The sequence below is a fragment of the Haliaeetus leucocephalus genome, unplaced genomic scaffold (genome assembly GCF_000737465.1).
Source record: "Haliaeetus leucocephalus isolate CR32 unplaced genomic scaffold, Haliaeetus_leucocephalus-4.0 Scaffold932, whole genome shotgun sequence".
Taxonomy (NCBI): domain Eukaryota; kingdom Metazoa; phylum Chordata; class Aves; order Accipitriformes; family Accipitridae; genus Haliaeetus; species Haliaeetus leucocephalus.
The window spans coordinates 10,059,648-10,079,132 of NW_010973368.1; positions in this window are offsets into that span (position 1 = coordinate 10,059,648).

Genomic DNA, 19,485 nt, shown 5'->3' on the forward strand with positions numbered 1-19,485 from the left:
ACATCAGTGCTTTTTTTCCACCATCACCAAAGAGATACAAAGAGGCTGTCAAAACATGTGGAAAGCCTTGATCTTTTAGGTGGCAGAGTCAGTAATAAATACTGTTACTTCCTTTCACTATGCCAGAGACACACTAAGGAACCTGACAACAGCTTCAGTCACTGACTTAAAATTGAGGCTCTCAAAAATCATATCATGTCTAGAAAATTCCAATAATACAACTACTGCGTGACATATATCAGAGATATTTACTACCAGAAATGCATTCAAACTACACCTGTTTTTAACATCACTTGTCTGTAATACACAACAGAAAGACAAATGCAATTACTCAGTGTATTTTTGGTATCAACTTTTGTAGACGGTTCTACATGCTGGTGGAAGCAGGTACAGCCATGTTAAGCATTGACCATCAGGGAGAAGACAAATCATGTTCAGATGATCATTTTCCGATTCCTTTACCCATGCTAAATAGCATCATGCTTCATCTGGGTTGCAAAGGGAAGAGGAACCTTTTGCATAGCACCCATAGAACTGTCCAACGTATACACATTATTGTGCCTGTTTCATATATTCAGGATGAGCAAGACATTTTCTCCATGACTTCTAGACACCAGGCAACCTGGTCAAAATTTCGTGGTGAAAAAGAAGAACTCTCTGAAGTATACGTACAGGCTGGTATGGCTTCTCCAGGTTGGCACATGATGCTCACTGTCCCTGCAGAGCAGAGCAAAGCCACAGTCCCCATTGCCAATTGCTTCACCCCCTAGAGAGAAACAGGGCTGAAAGATGAGTGCAGCCAGCTCCTTGCTTCTTCCTTCTTTCAGGAATGGTTTCCTTTAAAACAGCACAGGCAGGGTTCTACAATAGATCATCCTCATGAGACAGTCTTTGAAATAGGAACAATATTTTTCTTAATGTGATTGTATAACATTGTCATGACTTTAATATTTTTGACAGTGAATTAAGCTTAGCTATTAAAGTGGGTGCTGTGTTGACTCGTCTTTCCTGCTTTACCCAAAGGCAGGAGCGTGCACAGTACAGAGAGAAGGTATTTGCTGCTCTTCTTGGTCTTCAGAAATACAGTGCTCAGAAAGACCTATCCACTCATGTAGGCTCATTTTTGTCCTCCTACAGAAAACCACAACATACCAGCTTATTCGGTGTTGTAAGGATGACATGCAAGGCAAGATCAAATGAATGAATTCAGCACTTGCAGTTTTCAGGGAGAAGCCTGATACCTGGCAGAATCCATCCCTTACCACCAGGACTCACATTTAGAAATGTGCATATGAAATAGAGGCTTATTGGGGCATTAGGATTCTTAGGCAATGCCCACGGCCATCAAAATACTGCCAAAAAGCACCAGCCACCAAGTTTCCATGAAGTCGAGAGAGATGTTTACCTCTCTATCCTGGAACGAGGATGTAGTCATGAAGACTTAAGTTAATGCCAGTTTTTCCCTAGTTTCTTTTCCTACCTTTTTGACAAGTCATTTTGATGTCATCTACTCAAATAGCAGTAATAACTGACTTGGAAGAACCTAGACACATGGCCTAGCTTTCGTAATCCTACTATAGGTTCTGATTTGCTAAAGGAAGCTTATGCAGGGGTGGTTACAGGCATACTTTTAAATATCTTAAACATTTTTATCTATGATTCATCCTACTTGCCTTGGAAAGTTGGGGGGTTTTGCCAGGGGGCATGGTTTTAAGTTTGTTGCATTATTCATCTATAACGTCAGTTGACACGGCTTCAAGACAGGGAAGTAAAGTATAAGAACTAACTGGCATATGAACTGTAATGCTTAAGCAGGATCATTTGGGTATGGGGAAGAACCAGAGCTGAGATAAGCAGTAAAAAGTATGTCTGAGTGTCCCTCACTTACAAGGACCTGAATGACAGTCTCAGCATGTCCCATGTTTATATATGTTTGTCCATTATTAATTTCCTGACCTGTCATTCAGTAACTATTCATGGTTCCATAGTTCCCTTCCATGATACCTCAGCATGACAAACATACCTGGAAATGTGATTTTCAAGGCGTGCAGTTCTGGTTGTGATGACAAGCATTGAATAAGCACTTTCTGAAAGACAAAACTTTGGTCCAGACACCAGAGAGCACATACGTGTTCATGAAACATAAAATTAGTAGTTTGGGTTTACCAGCTGGACTGTTACAATCAGAGTTTGTATTTCTCCTAAATCAAATAACAGCTACATCCAGAGCAGGGATTAAGTCAATTCAGACCTTGTTTACTGCCTATAATTTCAAAGAATGAAAATTACACAAGGTGATATCAAATTTCCTTTCTCCTCCCTGCTACCTTAGAAAAAGGTGCTTCCTGTAGGAAACATGGGAAAAGCTATCAGTCCTTTTTGACTGACAGGTCAATGCTCTTGCTGTTGCTGGACAATCACATGGCAGGAAAGTAAGTCCTTCAGAATCAGGGGCAGGAGCAGCACACAGGATGATTTTGCTAACTGGAACAGTTTTGTTCAGGGTTACCTGACCTGTACTCCTCCTAATTTCTCAATTTGACTCACCCCTAGTTTCAGGTGTGGTTCCAGTAGGACTGCTTTCCTTGTCCTTGATATTTCAGAATAATTTCATAAGGTACCCGTAAAAAGCTTCTTTTTTTTTTTTTTACCATACCTTCATCAGGGCCCATCCCTCATGGTCTCTAACATGACTAGCACTTCCCCATGTACTGTATCTGAAGCATTGCATTCAGTTACCTAAACATCTACAGACCCAGGGAAACATGCACCATGTCTGCAGTGCCAGATGGAGGGCAGGGAGCATGTCCTAGGAAATGTAAAATGGTATCAGGAATCTAAGTCTAGAGAACTGAATCCTATCCACAGACATGGAGGTACCAACAAGGTATTTGCTGTAAAGCTTCCTCTATTTATCTGTGACAGTTAAGCTGCACCATGTCTTTGGCAGCAGTTAAAGCTTGAAAAGACAAGAACCCAATGGGAAAGAGTCTTTGAATAGATTAGAAATTTAAAGATGAAATGGATGCCCTGACAGTTCTACCTAATTTATTTCCATTTATGCATATGTCATATCCATATTATGGCACTTATAGGAACACATAATTGAATAATGAGACTGAAATCACCACAGGAACACTCTTCATTATAAAATGCTGAGATTTCCCTTATACCTGTTTTCAAACAAGCAACGTATTTCCTAAATCCAAATGATGGTTTTTGTGGGTGGTTTTTTTTCTGTTGGGACTTGGCTTTTCATTTCTAAAAACAAACAAAAACATAAATGGAAAAAATATTTAGTTAAACACAGCAGAATCATCAGAGATGATGGAATAAATCTGAAGGTGGGATCAAGTGGATATGGCGTGAGTCTGTGCATGAGACAAGCCTGTCTCAGGCGTGATGCTCCTCAAAGGTGAGCAATGATACATAGATCCAATGAAGTGATTTTTTTTTAATAACAGGATAACTTAATATACTTTGGTTTTAGTGATAATAGAGATGAACAGTCATTGACAAGACTAATCTCAAAGTTAACCTTGCATAAATTAGCTGAGAATTTGGCCCTTGACCTGGATCTATTGAATGAAATATTCTCAAGTTCTAATTTTATCTTCAATCCTATGAATGTAACTGCCATTATTTTTCAGTTATCTGTAGAAAAAGAAATCTTGGCCCAGACATACTCTGCAGTGCAACAACACTTGGCAACAACATATCTATTGCCAGTCATACAGTGAGTGGGAAAGTCACCTGACTGAATGTTGATTTTTTTCACAGAAGGTTTCTATACTTCATACGCATTGGATCGGCAGGTGTCCTCTTAATTACAGTATAGTCATACCAAGTCTCCACGGGTGAGAAATCCACCTCAATGGAACCATCTCTGCAGGAATCCTTTTAGAGCAGTGATGACCTTATCAGCATCATTTGGGCTGCAGTTTTTATTTTTTTGGAGTGAAACCCAAATGCCAAGGACATGATTCTTAACATAGGCTCCAGCTCTAGGGCTTGAAGTGCAGATGATTTGATCCTTCCCACCTACCACTACTTTAGTAGGAAATCTGGATAATTAAGAGGAAAGCATTAAAAAGAGAAGTAGGTGCAATCAGGGGAATCTGTGCTTGGCCTCTAGCCCAGGGTGGTGAGGCTTGATTGCAGCCGATTCTGCCCAGAAATCCTGAGGAACGCTGCTGGCAGAAGACCAAGAAAGATCACCCTGAGATGGTGCTAAGACACAGTCAGGGTGCACAGCCAGATGTAGCGGCTTGGAAATGCTCACAAGTCCATCAACTGAGAAAGAGCAGCAGAATTGCAGCCTCATCTTGAGTTGTTATTTACTCTAGCAAATTTCTGGTGAGCATTTAGTGATGTACAGATTGGGTAATGATAACAGCCCATGATCTGACCTGTTTAGCAGGCTTGCCTTCTTCCCATACATACTGGTTTGGAGTCTTCAGTCAAGTATGGTTGCTGCCCTGGCTCCATCTTACTGGAAAACTATTCCTTAGAAAATCAGGTCAGGATAAAGACAATCCTTTGATAATACAGAGCTATGCACTTATATGTGTCTTCATTTCTTTCGCTTCCTTACCCATTGACATTGCAAAGGGAAAAGGGTATGGCCACTTCAAAGGGCTAGGACTGCGAGTTATCAGCACAAGGCAGAGAAGGTTTCACCTGCTTTAGAGCGAGGATCACAAGTGGTCTAGGAGCTGACCCATAACTGCTTCACAAGTTTTAGCCACAAGTAAACCTGGGAGGTGAATTTCCATGCCCTAGCTTATACCTCCTGGACCTGTGAGACAGGTCAAGGCTTTAATGCTAGCGGGGCATATCACAAACAGCAATTCTCTAAAGTTGCTGGAATTGCATGTGGTCAAAGCACAAGACTGGCAAGCCGAAGTGCTGGCTTTCTCTTCAGGCTTTAGCAAATGAGCAAGTGGCATGGCTCTCTTGCTCCCCAGTTTCCCTCCTTTCAGAGTAACTGAGAGTATCAACCTACCTTGAAGATCTTCTATGAAGATTCAGCATTTCCTTTTCATAAAGCAATTTGAAGTCCTGTGCTGACGGATACTAGCAAGCCCTCATATATGATAATATACTTAATTTTAAATCAGAAGACATTTTATGCCTTTCCAGAACTCTCATAGCAACATGATTCATCAGAATAGCTAATAAATGGCATGCATTTTTTATTATTCCAAGTTTCTGAAGTACATTTTTTTTCAGTTACATTAAGTTATGCAGTGAAATAGGCAATAACTGCATCCTCATTTTCAATTTATGACAGGTTTGTAGAGGGATGCAGGGAATAGAAATTCCTCATCATTAAAGACTCAGAGACTAATAAGTCTTAACTACTTTACTCAGCATTCCCCCAAATGCTAGGATGGGCATTCTCAAGTGCTTTCCCATGAGCGTGCCTTGCCTATTAGATGATTCCTATTAGAGGAGCGTACAGATGTTTCCACATTGGGAAACTTACAGTTCATTGGGAGGGAAACAACTGGTGAACCTGAGTTGGCATCACAGTATACATTGCAAATGGTGTTAAAAATGAAAGTGATTAGTCAGGGTCAAATTGCCCTAACCTTGGAGAATGAGTCATAAAGTATTGCTTCACTTCACCTCCAAAGTTATTTAGATATGGGTGGGCATGTCTGACATCAGAAGGAATCACACCTATAGCTTTTCAAAATTAAGGGACTTTCAAAACACAATCCTCAAAGTACAGATGGACAAATACCACTTTGCACCCTCACAACTAAAACTCTGTCCTTGCAGGCTTAGCTTTCCGATGACATATTTCAACCTCTAGCAATTTTTCACCGCTGAGGTATGAAGCCCAGGAAGAGCTGGTAGAACCTTCTCTGTGCAGCAGCACAAGCACTGCCAACCACAATCCATTTATAAGGGCTCCCCTTCCTCTGCCCTTCTATTACCTCCCAAACTGAAACTGAGACATGGTCTGACAAGCAGAGCTGCTGAGCCCATTTGCCCTCTTTGCTCCTTTCCCAGGTTTGGGGCGCAGAGCAGCAGGGAAGAGGGCTGACAAGCAGAAGCATGGGCCGGAGCTGCTATGCCTGAGGGCTGGCAAACTGGAGAGAGCTGCAAGAGGAACACGATCGTCTCCTCACTTGAAGGCATTCTTAGAGTGAAGTATATCATTTAGTGAAATGTATCATTTTTGAGAATTCCTCTGAGTCCTGGGTTTTGGTTATGGTCATAGGCAATGCATTTTCACTTTTCCTTGCACTGTCCTAAGGATGTTGAAACATTAGTATATCATACAAAAGTTCTAGTAGCCAAAGTCTGCATCCTTGAGAAGCACAGCAGAGGCATACCACAAGCTCTTGGTTTGTGTCTGTCACTACTGTGACCTCGGGACATGGGGCTCTCAAGTTAGCATATCCTATGTCAGGTAAACTGCAATAGACCTGGCTATTGCAGCATGGAGAGGGCAATGTCAGCAAGGCAGGATGGATGGTAGATGATATGAAGACTCCTCCTTATCTCTGCAAATGTCCTGGCAGTCTCACCTTTCTCACCCCTTCCCCATGCTCCAAGGATGCTGGCTGTCATTCAGAGGATTGTTCAAGGTAGCAATTTATCTGATGAGGAGGATTTTTGTTGATGAGAAAAGTTATACTGCAATCCTTTTATAGCTTTTTTACAGAGACCTGAAGGAGCCTGAGGCGTAAAGAGGATGTCACGCAACTAAGATAAAAAGAACAAGTCAGAAATAAAAAAAAGAGAAAAAAAAGATAAGACTCTTTGTGTGCCCCTGCAATCAGAAGTCCATTGGCACAGAGGCGAGGCGTTCCTTAATTTCTGTTTAGCAGAAAAGACAAATAATGGCTCATTATTCCTTTCTGTTATCGTAGAACAGAGAAGACATTTTGATTTCCTTACATATACACCAGCTACCTTCCATACCTACACAGCACCTGAAACTGAATTATACAAAGTGAACTATTCCTGTAACGGCAGGACAATTAATGTGTGCAGCTAAGATAGAAAGACAGAAAGAGAGGTCTCCTTAGAAACCAGTGCTTTTTTGTCAGCTACCTTCCTCTTGAGGAACCTTAGGGCTTGCTGAGGCTTGAGAGTCGGTCTGCTGAGACAAGCATGTGATAATATCTCCACCAAAGAAAGCTCCCCTTGTTCAGAAGTACATCAGGGTTATCCAGAAACAGCAGTTTCCTCTAGCCTCTAGCCTACACCCTCTGCATTGTTAATATGGCCAAGAGCAATACATGCACCACTTGACAAGTTGGAGAGATTAATTCATTATTTATGCACAGCTACATCCTATAGAATTCAGTATTACATTTAGATACAGCCTTCTTATGGAATAGCATCTTGAAGATATACTTACTGCCTTTGATTCATGTTACGGATACTTAATTTGCAAAAAAACCCCTTTGCATATTCAGTCTGACTCACTGCCTATTACTCCATGCATTGCACTGTCCTACTTGGCTGGATCAGTCTGGAAGTTTGATCTTGGAGAAATATTTTTACCGAGCTAGCAAAAAAAAGCTGTCGTTCTCTGAAGTCCCCATCGGCTCCTGTGCAGTGCAACAACACACAGTGGATATTCAACAGCCTATTGTTTGTAGTGGTTTTCCCCACCTCTCATCTTCTGACACAAGAACTTACCAGAAAAGATGTCCCATGGTGAATATGAATGTTTCCCTTGTTCTTGGTGTGTCTCAGGGTGTGATAATTCTCACAGAAAATAATGAATTTCCAGCAAAACCAGATATTTTCCATCTAAAGCAGACACAGCAATAGAAGCAGCTAAGAAATGGCATCTTTCCTTTGAATATAAACTCTCTGTCAAATCAGACAAATAAAGCAGAAGGTGCAAAGCCACTAGTAATATTGGATTTTGTGCAGATTTCTAGCTAATCCCAAGAGATTTTGCTTATTGCAACTGTAGCTCCACTTACTAAGAAAGGGTCATATTTCATACTCCAAGATCAATACTCTTGGTTATTTATCACTCTGAGAATTTATGAGTTTTGAATATAAATACTAGATATTAGTCAGTAGGCAGGTGCTTTTGATTAAGACTACTGAAGTCAAAGGTCTTTTGGGGAAACTGTATAAACACTGAACATACATGGACATGATTGATAATTCTATAGCATACACCTTCTATGCAAATATCACACTTTTCTACCACACTATTAAGGCTCCATGTGGTGGAATCCATGGCCCAAATGCTGCATAGTAGTCTGAGGTCTCATGTTCCTCAAAACATTCCCATATGTTGTTCATTTTTAACTCTAACTGTAGATGAGGGGCAGAAATATTTCAATTTAAGTTTTTTATTTTAATTTTTGTAAACCAAAATTAGGCTGTCACTCATTCAAATCCATCTGGCAATGTGAATATTTGCATTCATTGCAGGAAGGAGTGATTACGATTTGTTCCAAATAACTGCTGTTTGAATTAACTGAGATCACAGATAAATGCAGATTTCCTCTACTTCATAGGCCTTAGGGGAGGCTTAAAGTGCAGAAGCTGTTTTTGGAGATACTTGCTCTGCACTTAGCAGAGAAGGTGCAGTCCTCTAATGGGCACATGCCACAAACACTTACTGCTAATTCAGCATCAGCTGATGGGTGTATCTACACTAGTGTTTAAGTTCAGATCAGGAGGGCACTCTGGAAGTAAACTCCTAGTAATACTCACTTTACTGTGCTTTGGGTTGCACCAGAAAGCTGTCTTGGCACACACAACCTGGATTCTTTGCAAATTAAACTAAACTGGAAGATCATCAGATGAACCACTAATGGGAACTCAGTTCTCAAGACCATTCTAGAAACAGACTGGGAGTGAAATCCCCTGGAAGATGTATAGTGTGGACAACTGATCCACAGCATAAGCAATTTTGTTCTAGACATCCATTCTCATCATGCTGTACTATTTGGTAAGGCAATAATTTTCTAAAATGCTAGGTTACTGCCATTTGAAAAAGTTTTCACACAAAAAGCACTAGATAAATCTGGTAGCTGATGTGCTTACCTACTCCTGTTTCTCCCTGCCATGAGCTAAAAGATAAATTCTAGCTATGGAAGTTATAGATAGAAGTTATTATGCTATCATCAAATATATTAGAGGGAGATCTGCTCAGTTACAGGGTTGCAAAATGCTTTTCCCTTACATTTTCCCTTAAAGAACAGCTAGAACATTAAAATAGAACATAATATGAAGGCTATATTAAAACACAAAGTTCATATAGATTACTTCATCAGGCACGTTGTTAGAGCAAAGAACCAGTTCTTGTTCTGAGTAAAGCCTGTTCTTAATGATTTCCAAGAAGCTGTACCATATTCTGCCCTGAGTCACAGGAGGGTAATTATTATGAATAACCTGACGTATTCAGTGGGTCTGCAGCTCACCATTGCATATGAAGTCAGTGGCTAAGCCAGCAGCAGAACAGAGGAATTTTGACCACAGTTCTTGATTGCTTTAACCATAAATGTTACTTTGTAAAGCCACCAGCTAATGACAAAAAAAACCCCTCATGCTTTAAAACCTTTACTCAAATTATTCAGCAGTTAGTGGGGGAAAGCAGAGGACTGATCACTTTCAGGCCCAAATCACTCTCTGCCCCATTAGTTTTCTTCCTATACCCTATGGAGTCATATGAGTATTCAGCAGGATTCACCTTCATCTCCGCCAGCGCTACACCTTAATTAGCCAGATGGTTGCTTTGGCTCCAGTCTTGCAATGTATATTGCTTGACAGAGTTGCCTGCCTCTGCAGCACAGGCAGTGTGGCATCGGGCGTGAAGCAAGGCGGGTGTAGCAGGAGAGTTCCTCCATTCTCCCAAAGGAGAATAAAATTAATTCTAGTTGGTTTTATCAAGGAGTCCTCTGGAAAGTGCTTTGTAACCTGAACGAGCAGCTCCCTATTGAAGGACACTGCTATGTCACTATCAATTACCTGTGAAGCGCCACCAGGACAGGCAAAAGCACTTGAGGTGCTAAAAGTGGCTAGGTTTTACATGATCTCCCATTATCTCATTGCAATGAATTAATAAAACAATAACTTGAACCAAGCAGGGTGCTATATCAGTAATTGGTCTTTATATGCTCTTCTTAAATAGGAATGTGACAGTCCAGGTTACAAGCAGGCTTCAGAAAAGGGATTGCAGCATGATAATAAATGTTGCCCCCAAATTAGTATCACATGTACAATGAGTTTTTCATTCAGATAGCTGGACACAATTCCCTTACTACCAAGATCGCAGATTTGCCCCATTAAACTCAAGAGGCAATTTACCACAGAGTCCAAGAAAAGTATTATGGAATTGCTGATTGCTTTCTCTCTCTTCACTTTGTTGTTTCTCTCAGCCTGCCTTCTTGCCCTGTGTCCTGGTTTCAGCTGGTATAGAGTTAATTTTCTTTCTAGTAGCTGGTACAGTGCTATGTTTTGGGTTCAGTATGAGAAGAATGTTGATAACACATTGATGTTTTCAGTTCTTGCTAAGTAGTGTTTATACCAAGTCAAGGATTTTTCAGCTTCTCATGCCCAGCCAGCAAGAAGGCTGGAGGGGCACAAGAAGTTGGGAGGAGACACAGCCAGGACAGCTGACCCGAACTGGCCAAAGGGGTATTCCATACCATGTGACGTCATGTCCAGTATATAAACTGGGGGGAGTTCGCCTGGGGGGACCGCTGCTCGGGAACTAACTGGGCATCAGTTGGCAAGTGGTGAGCACTTGCATTGTGCATCGCTTGTTTTGTATATTCCAATCTTTTTATTATTATTATTGTCATTATATTATTGTTATTATTATAATTATTAGTTTCTTCCTTTCTGTTCTATTAAACTGTTCCTATCTCAACCCACAAGTTTTAGCTTTTTCCTTCTGATTGTCTCCCCCATCCCACTGGGTGGGGGGGAGTGAGTGAGCAGCCATGTGGTGCTTAGTTGCTGGCTGGGGTTAAACCACAACACCCTGCAAAGAGCTTTGATTTAGCTGCAGAAAGACAAGTGGTTAACTTGGAAAGTGTGTACATGGGGGAGGCTTTGTCCATGCAATGCTAAGTACTGCCGCAGGAGCCAGTGCTGACACGGAGCTACTGCAGCCTCTGAGCACTGGACTTGAAAAACTCAACCTCACACTCCGACGGAGAGATAATTTGTGTCATTTAAACAACCTCATCCTTCACTGCTTCCTCTGCAGGGACTGAGACAAGCGTTTCCATGGTACAGAACAGCACTACGCATGCCTCTGAAATCAGAAACAAACCCCTCTTCTCTCTGTGGGCTAAGTAAGTCCCACTATGCAGCTGTAGCTGCTGATCCATTCGAATATTGCCTCAGATCTTCAGAGATTACTTTTAAGGTACATCTCTTTTTTTTTTTTTCTGTAGAACAGCTGGTAATATACATGGGTTTAATATGCAACTTAGTAAAACTAATTATATTGTAATTAGTATAACTAATTATGCTGATGGGGAAAGCGACATGATGAAGAGAAAAAACGAATGAAAAATGTTTATATCCATGGAAGACTTTCCTATTAGCAAACATGATAGGTTCCCAAAATTGGAAGGGAACCAAAGGAAAATATGAGCTTCCTGGATGGTAGTAAAGAATCCACCATCACCTCTGTTTCCACAAGCTCTTAGCAACAGCTTCTACACTATTTCCACAGGGACTAAACAGAAAAAGAAAACCAACACAAAAGGCCACTGAATCAATGCAACCCATTCTTGATGTTTCAGAAAAAGGAAATAAAAAAAACCAAACAGTCATTTGATCAAATGAGCATGAGTAAACATTGTTTTTCACCATAACAAATGAATGGTTGCTATCTTGAAAAATGAAAGCTTATCATATTTTCACTCCACTTCTCATAGAAGTTGTAAAAAACTATTGCTTTGAATGCCTTTAAACCTTATAAAGAGGACTTCTTTACTCTTATATCCTACCAAGATTATATATTGTATAGAACAAGACTTTTTATCACTTTCAAATGTTCTATGTATTAACATAACCTATTTTGTTATGTTCCATTATGCCCAATCAAGATTTTATTAGGTATAATTTATTTAAATGGGCAGATTTTCCTTCTAGTTTGAGCCAAAATTAGCACAAAATAAACGTAAATCAGCAGCTACCCAATTTTTAACGGTATTCTGGACCAGCAAACCCAGAAAAAGTAGACTCTAAAATAGACTTAAATTTTACAAAATAACCTCAGTGTTCATAACGGATAAAGAGAAGGTTTGGAATCTTAGGAGCTAATGGGTGTTTGAAACCCCAAATTTGACTTTTGTAGTTTGACCCAATCTCCTATTTTAATATAAATGACTCAGGCCTATTTATTCACCATGCTCAACCCAGGGAGTGGGGCCTCGCCTTGAATTGTGAACACAATAGAATTGTAAACGCATGTAGAACTACCCCTGCACCTGCTCAGATGCAACACTAGAGAAAGGGCTAGTGACAGTCATCCTTAAAGACACACAAGCTGGGAAAAAAATCTTGGAATGACAGGAACTGGAAACAAAGGCACATAAAGAATAGCAGAAAGAGCACAGCTAGCACCTTTGACCAAACTCAGTCCTAATAAATTTTCCCTCTCTCATTTAATTTTATAAGCATATCTTATGAACTAAAGAATGTAAAAAAGAGAAAAGCAGTAAGAAAGTATCTACACATTTTGAGAGTCCAACCACCAAGACTTGGCAACCTCTTTTCCAAAGCACCCTATGCTGCTGTGACATACTCAGAAGTGACAGGACACTTACACTATAAAAGGACATTCCTATGAGGGGCTCATCCATTGTCTTAGTACACTTAACACGGCATATCCATATTGTAACATAAAATTTTCCCATAGCCTAATACCAACAGTGAATGTTTTCTGCTCAAACATACCTAGAGTCGGACAGAGTTCAGACACACATTCATTGTTCCTGCATGAGGGCCCCAAAAAGCCTAAAACAGGGTTGGAGACACCTGCACAACTCTGTAGTGACTGAGCAACGGGCAGGATGATACTTCACAAAATCAACTAGCATTTGATTCTGGAACCACATCTGTTGCTTAGACTCTGCCCAAGATTACTTTGCTTTACGTAAAGGCCTAAGTATTGCAGAACATGGCATTTCCATGGGTTTATAGACAGACCATGGAGATAAAACGGAAATACTTTAGCAAGAAAGCTTAGAGCACAAGGTTGCTGTGCTCCTCAAGTATCAGTCTGTTTAAAAAAAAAACCTCAAGGAACAGAATGGTGCGTTAGGCTGACTATGCCTCAGAGAGCCAGGCTGTAGACAGATGTGTTTTTTCTAGACCTGTTCTGTATAATATTAGCTTACCAAGTGGTAAATTAGAGTCTTGCCTATGTAACACCTATGCCATCATCACTGCTTGTGAATATGCCCCTCTGGGAGATATTTTTTTTAGAATTGCCAGCAAAGATGCAGCTTTAAGACATTCAAGTCCACTAGTGTGCAGGGGATAAATCATTGCAGGTGAAGACATTTTACTGTGAATCATGCTCGTTGGGTGGGAGAGTCAAGTAAAGATTAAATAAAGGTTTGAAGCATTTTTCTCCACAGTATTGCACCCAGCAAATTTCCAGAGAGAAATAAACCCTGAGATCTAGGAGACAGACTGAAAGGTTCTCAAAGACAAAAAAGAAAACCTACATTTGGCTCCATTAAAAAAATTATATCATTTTAGAAGAAATGCAGAATATAAATCTAATCAGAATTAAGTTAGGGCTTGACTAAAAGCTAAATTTCTCTTGTAGATTTTGTGGCTTTGTATTTCCATCACCATATTTCATTTACAGCACAAACACAGAAAAAACAGCCTTTAATGCCTGGTCTAAAAAAGATTTAAAGTTATTCCTTTTTTGGGTAACACTTTTCCAGCACTCTAGATATACAGTATTTGCAGATTTTGAACAATGTCCATTAGACATACAGCTCCCCAAAGTGTTCTTTTTTTCAGGCAGACTAACACTTCAGCTGCCTCACAAAACCTTCTCTTTTAGGATTTCAAGTTGAAATATTTCCTTTCTTATCACAATGATGTCACAGATTAGTGAGGGCGGCTACTTCCTTCCCACCCCCGTTATCCAAGATTTTGTTGTATGTGGTTAGTTTCATTTTTCATCCTCTGCTTTCAAAATTAACTCAGCTGTGGATGAAGATATATATCCTATTAGCGCTATCCCTTTGGGGAATGCCTACAACAGCTGCAGCTGCCGTTTCATTTCTCCTTAATACCCTTGTGTCCTAGAATACAAATAAAACAAATGTTGGTATCTTGTCCACTGCACATCCCACATCGCATTATTTTAAACATACTGTACAGCTACATAAAATGCCCCTGATAAGACATTGTTAGTCACTTGCAAAGAAGCTGTTAGAATAAGAGTTTGTGCCTCCATAATCCACCCTGGAATAATGAAACTCCACACTGAATACCAATAAATGATCCAAGATCTCATAAGCCTTCTTAACTCTGAACAGTGAAATATTAAAATACTGCAGAAACCATGACAGCTGACAGGTGGAGTCATTAGAAAAATATATGCAAATCCAGCAGCAAATGATGCTGCATAAAGTAAAGGGTTTACGGCTAATGACTTGTACTGATGCACAGTCCCATATTCTGAAAAGAAAATGTCTAACATTTATATTGATGACAAGTAAAACAGTAATATATTTAAATTCGGATATCTTTTGTCCTGCACTGAACTCAAACTTGGGAGATAGACTTAAAAACCTAATAATAGAGATCTCAGATCTTGCTTATACTTACATTTTGACATGTCAGCTTATGTATTTAAAATTCAGCTAAGGATAAGAACCCAACATATCATCAGCACTGAATTTCCATCTGCAAGTAAAGATACTGTTACTGACTAAAACAAGACTGTGTCTTGTTCCTGTGCAGTCAAGTAGCAAAGAAAAGGATTTTAGAATCTTTGGCGATATTGTCTCATATATTTGCTACTTCCCTCCCCCAGTAGTGGTACAATATACCAAAAGAGGAGCTGATGATAACCAGTAGATTATCAAGGAATGTAAAGGCACACTCAATAAAGTAGTTTAGACACACGACTGCAGGAATGGAATTCATGATGCTACATTTCCTCTGCTGCAAATGGGGATACAGACTGGGACCGAAGACTGGGATTCACAACCAAGCACTCTCGAAGGGAAAGGATGAGGAGGAAGAACAGCCAAGCCCAGCTGAGAGGATAGGTCTTGAACCACAGCCTGCCTAAGGCTGCACAAAACCCATCATGTGCAGTACCAAGTACCATCCAATCCTTAGCATCATTGTGGCAAGGGTTGCATTTCTACAGCAGCTTCAGCCCAAGTGCAATGAATGTTAATGAATTTATCTTTGTAATATTGAAATAAAGGAATGTTATCATCCTCAACTCACAACTAAGGACAGCCTGACAAGGAAAAGCGCTGTTCTAAAGTGTGTCCTAAAGTGCACATATTTAGCTTCTAACAAAACCAGGAGTAGGGAGCAGTTGTCTGAACTCCCAGTTTTAAAACTTCAGCAAATATATTGTGCCTATTCCAAAGTATAGCACTGTGGCTTAAAAGGAAGAGAGAAGCAGAGGTCTATTCAATGATCATCCTACTAGAAGTGAGTTATACTTGGATTATATGGGATTTCAGGATCAAAGTAAAACTGATCCAGAAACCTAGCCACTTTTAATTGCTTTGAAACTGTATTTTTAATTATAATACTCTTTCTCCAAGTGTATCTACATTTTCCTTGAACCTGATTTTAAAAGCATATAGGATAGTTTTAGTAAACAAGGATTATAAAGGCAATATTTTGATTAATATAAAGTCCATTCAAAACTGCAAAGTAAGACTCCATTAACATTTCTTTCATCCATTTAGTAACTTGTACCATGCAAACTGGCACCATCTGCAGCATGACTAACAATCATCTCAAACACAGGTACCTCCCCACACTCACCAAATCTATACAAATGACCTAATAAGGAGAGTTCACTGTGAATTAAGATACCCAAATGCTAAAAAAACCCCATATGCAGGGAACATTTCTCCCTGAGATTCCATTGATGGTCTTCTCAAAAAAAATGAACATAATAAAGTAACTGTAATAATCACTTTTCTTTAGGGTTGTATGGCTTGGGAACTTTTACTAGTTGTCTCAAACTAATCTGCAAACAGTAGTACCTGAAACAGTGCTGGTTACTGCAAGGGCTACACCTGCTCATCAGGAAATAAATACTGTGTATTTCCATGGGTCGCCGTCAGCCCTTGGCAATGACATTCGCTTACGGCTGACCAGGGACCTGAAGCTGTAATCAAGGATGGGAAGGCTGGTGACTGAGAGGGAAACCAGGACAGGGTGCTGTGCTCATGGCAGTGCCCTACAGAATATAGGAGAAGAGCCATACTGGATTCTTTTTGCCAGTCTTGCCACTGTGCCTCTGCTATTCTCAAAGCATCAAGCAGCTATGTAATCTCATGATAACTGGCATGTCTAGCTACTCCTTGTTCACATCCTTCTTCAGAGTTCTTCCTCCACTATACCTGTTAGTGACTATTCACAAAATTCAGATGACCAACTCCTTCACACAGAAAAAAAAAGTAAAGAGAAAATGCCACACAGGATGTATGCAACCATACTAATGATAGTTTGGGGTATTCCAGCTGTCTTAGTTTTAATTGTGTCTTTTAGAGTACAAACTGTTCATGAAAAAGATAATTATAAGTGAATAACACTGTTTCAGTCATTCCCCAGACTATCTGTACATCCGCACTGAATTTGCTATATAGTTTTGGCCAGATTTCTGTGGCTAGATCCACAGCACTGCTGGGAGGGCTATGCTGGTGATGATACAAGATTTTCTAGCCATGGAGCCAGACAGTGAGAATCACATTCTAGCCCAGAGAAAGCACCTCAAATCCCAGTTCTGGGAGCTCATTAATTATTTATGCAAAGTGAAAGAGGTCCACCAGAAGTTTACCTGCACAGAGAGGAGGAGAACCAGAAAACATGGGATTAATCCCACTGAGAAGGACAGAACTGAATCTGAGTTTCCTGTGCCCTGGGAGAAAATCCTCACCACACAGTTACTGGCTTAAAGGCTTCTGCCTCCAAGATTGCAACTCTAACTCACCACCTTTTTCAGTCTCACATACCCACAAAATGTATTTTACTACAGATCCAATGGAACACGCCATGCAGAAATACAACTCTGATTTCAATGTGAAACAGTTCCATTTTAAAATGTCTTTGTCCTCATTACTATTCAGATAGTCCTATTTGGTCCATTTTCAAAGATTTATTTGGAGATTGAGAAGTAAATAATCACTTGTTCATTCATAATGTAATAAACCTACAAATAAACCAAAAAGGTTTCTTAAAGACGAATTTTGCAAGAGGAATAAATAGGCAGATAAAACAGAACTGTTATCTCCTTATACCTTATTGAAGATACCAGACACCTGCAAGTAGAGTCCAGAGAAAATTTTACCCTTTTCAGTAACTGCTTTGAGTGTTATTCTTTTTAATCTGCTAATGAAGGAGCTGTATTGTTCCTCGATTTTGCAGAGTTCCTCTGGGCATCATAATGACAGATCAATCTCACAAATATAACCTTCAATTTTACATGAAATGAGGATATGGCATCATTTCCGCTCTTGGTTGTGCTGATAGTATCCATAATCAGCAAAGTGATTTCCAAAGAGAACAGAAGGCAGAGAGCTTGTAATGAGAAACATGCAGAATCCACAGATAAAAACAAGAAATGGATGGGCAATGTGTGTGGTAAAATATGCTTGGGTCTCAAGCAAGATGTACCATGTACTTGAGAAATGACATATGGCACTTGTCTACAACCCTGGCTGGCTAAATGCCCAGTGCAATGTGGATTATACATATTGCTTCACACCAGTGAAAAGACCCTTCTGCATATTATAAACATATTCATATTGACTCCTTACTGATGAGACAGGAGACAGTGACAAGGAAAAATAATTTTAGAGAGGAGAACAGTGGGTTGCAGTACAATTGGTGCAACATTTTATGCAATATATTACATTGTCTATCTGCATAGTTTACCTTGAGACATGTCCAAATATTAACAGTTTCTAATGTCATGCTCTCTATAAAAATATGTATTACCAAATAAACAAAATTCCTTTCTATATATTGTGCAGGAGTGATTGATTGTTAAAATATTTCTTATTGGATACAAGACGAGGTGCCATAGCACCTGGGCAGGCCCACAGACCAGCCTTCCTCAAATTTTCTGCAGTGTGAAAAGAAAAAAATAGCCCAATATAGCTATCATTAATTTAAACCAGAGCTGCTGCAGCAAAAAAAGAAAAACCCTGTTGCTCCCTGCTTCTTCCTGATGTTTATTTCATTTTCAAAATTAATCTATTCAGAGCTATCTACATGGCTGCAGCCATATGCCAGCCTTGACCTCAGATCAGAGGACTCCTGTCTGCATCTCCGAAGCTGATTATGGGCCAAGCACACTTGAACTCCATTTTATACTACATGCTTTTGTTTAGGATATGCTCATTGTATGTTTTATGTTTTGAAGATTTCCTTCAGTAACTTCTGGGGACATTGTGGTGCTTCAGCTGCAGCAGCAGGATACAAGCTCCCAGCTCTGCTTGTTTGCTGAAAAAACCCTTCCATCATCTCCTCCCAACACCACCATTTCCTTCGCTATAATTATGCTATTCAGTTCTTACTACCAAGTGCTAGAATTACAGAAATAGCTCATTTGAAATGTGCAGACTGCTTGCTCGTAAAACATTTGGCTCTGCCCTTGCAGGAATAAAGCTGTTTTATACTGTAAATAAGGAGTAGGTTGCAATGCCACATGGCTGCTCATTATCACTACATGAAACCAGCTACAAAAAAAATCACATGCCCCATGAGTTCACTCCGAAATGGATGGGGCTCAGTTTCCCTGACTCTCCCATTTCTGCAGCTCAACATGTGTGATTGTGGGACACCCAGCAAGATAGCAGGACAGATGTCTGCCACTTGTCAACAGGAACCAATCAGGAAGGTCACTGGATTTTCATCCAAATTTCTTCAACTGCTTTCATGAACCGTATCCTCTGACTTTCATTACATATGCACTTGCAGCCTTTGCTGCTTGTCTGCTGCTCCTGGTATACATCTGGGTGTTGTCAGGGTCCATAAATCTGTCTGAGTACTGCCAACTGTTACCCATATGAATTCCAAAACACGACATCATTAGATTTAGATGTATCAGAAAAAGAATCTGATCCTATTTCCAGAAAAGTCTACCTAATTTCTTTCATGGATATCAAAGGAAATAGATCACCTGGAGAAGCCAATAATCTTTTTGTAAACATGCATTTGAAGTCACTTTTTTTTTTTAAGGAAGTCCCAGTTCCTTAGTTCTACCTTATTGTGGCTTTAAAAAAAAAAACAAAGCAATGA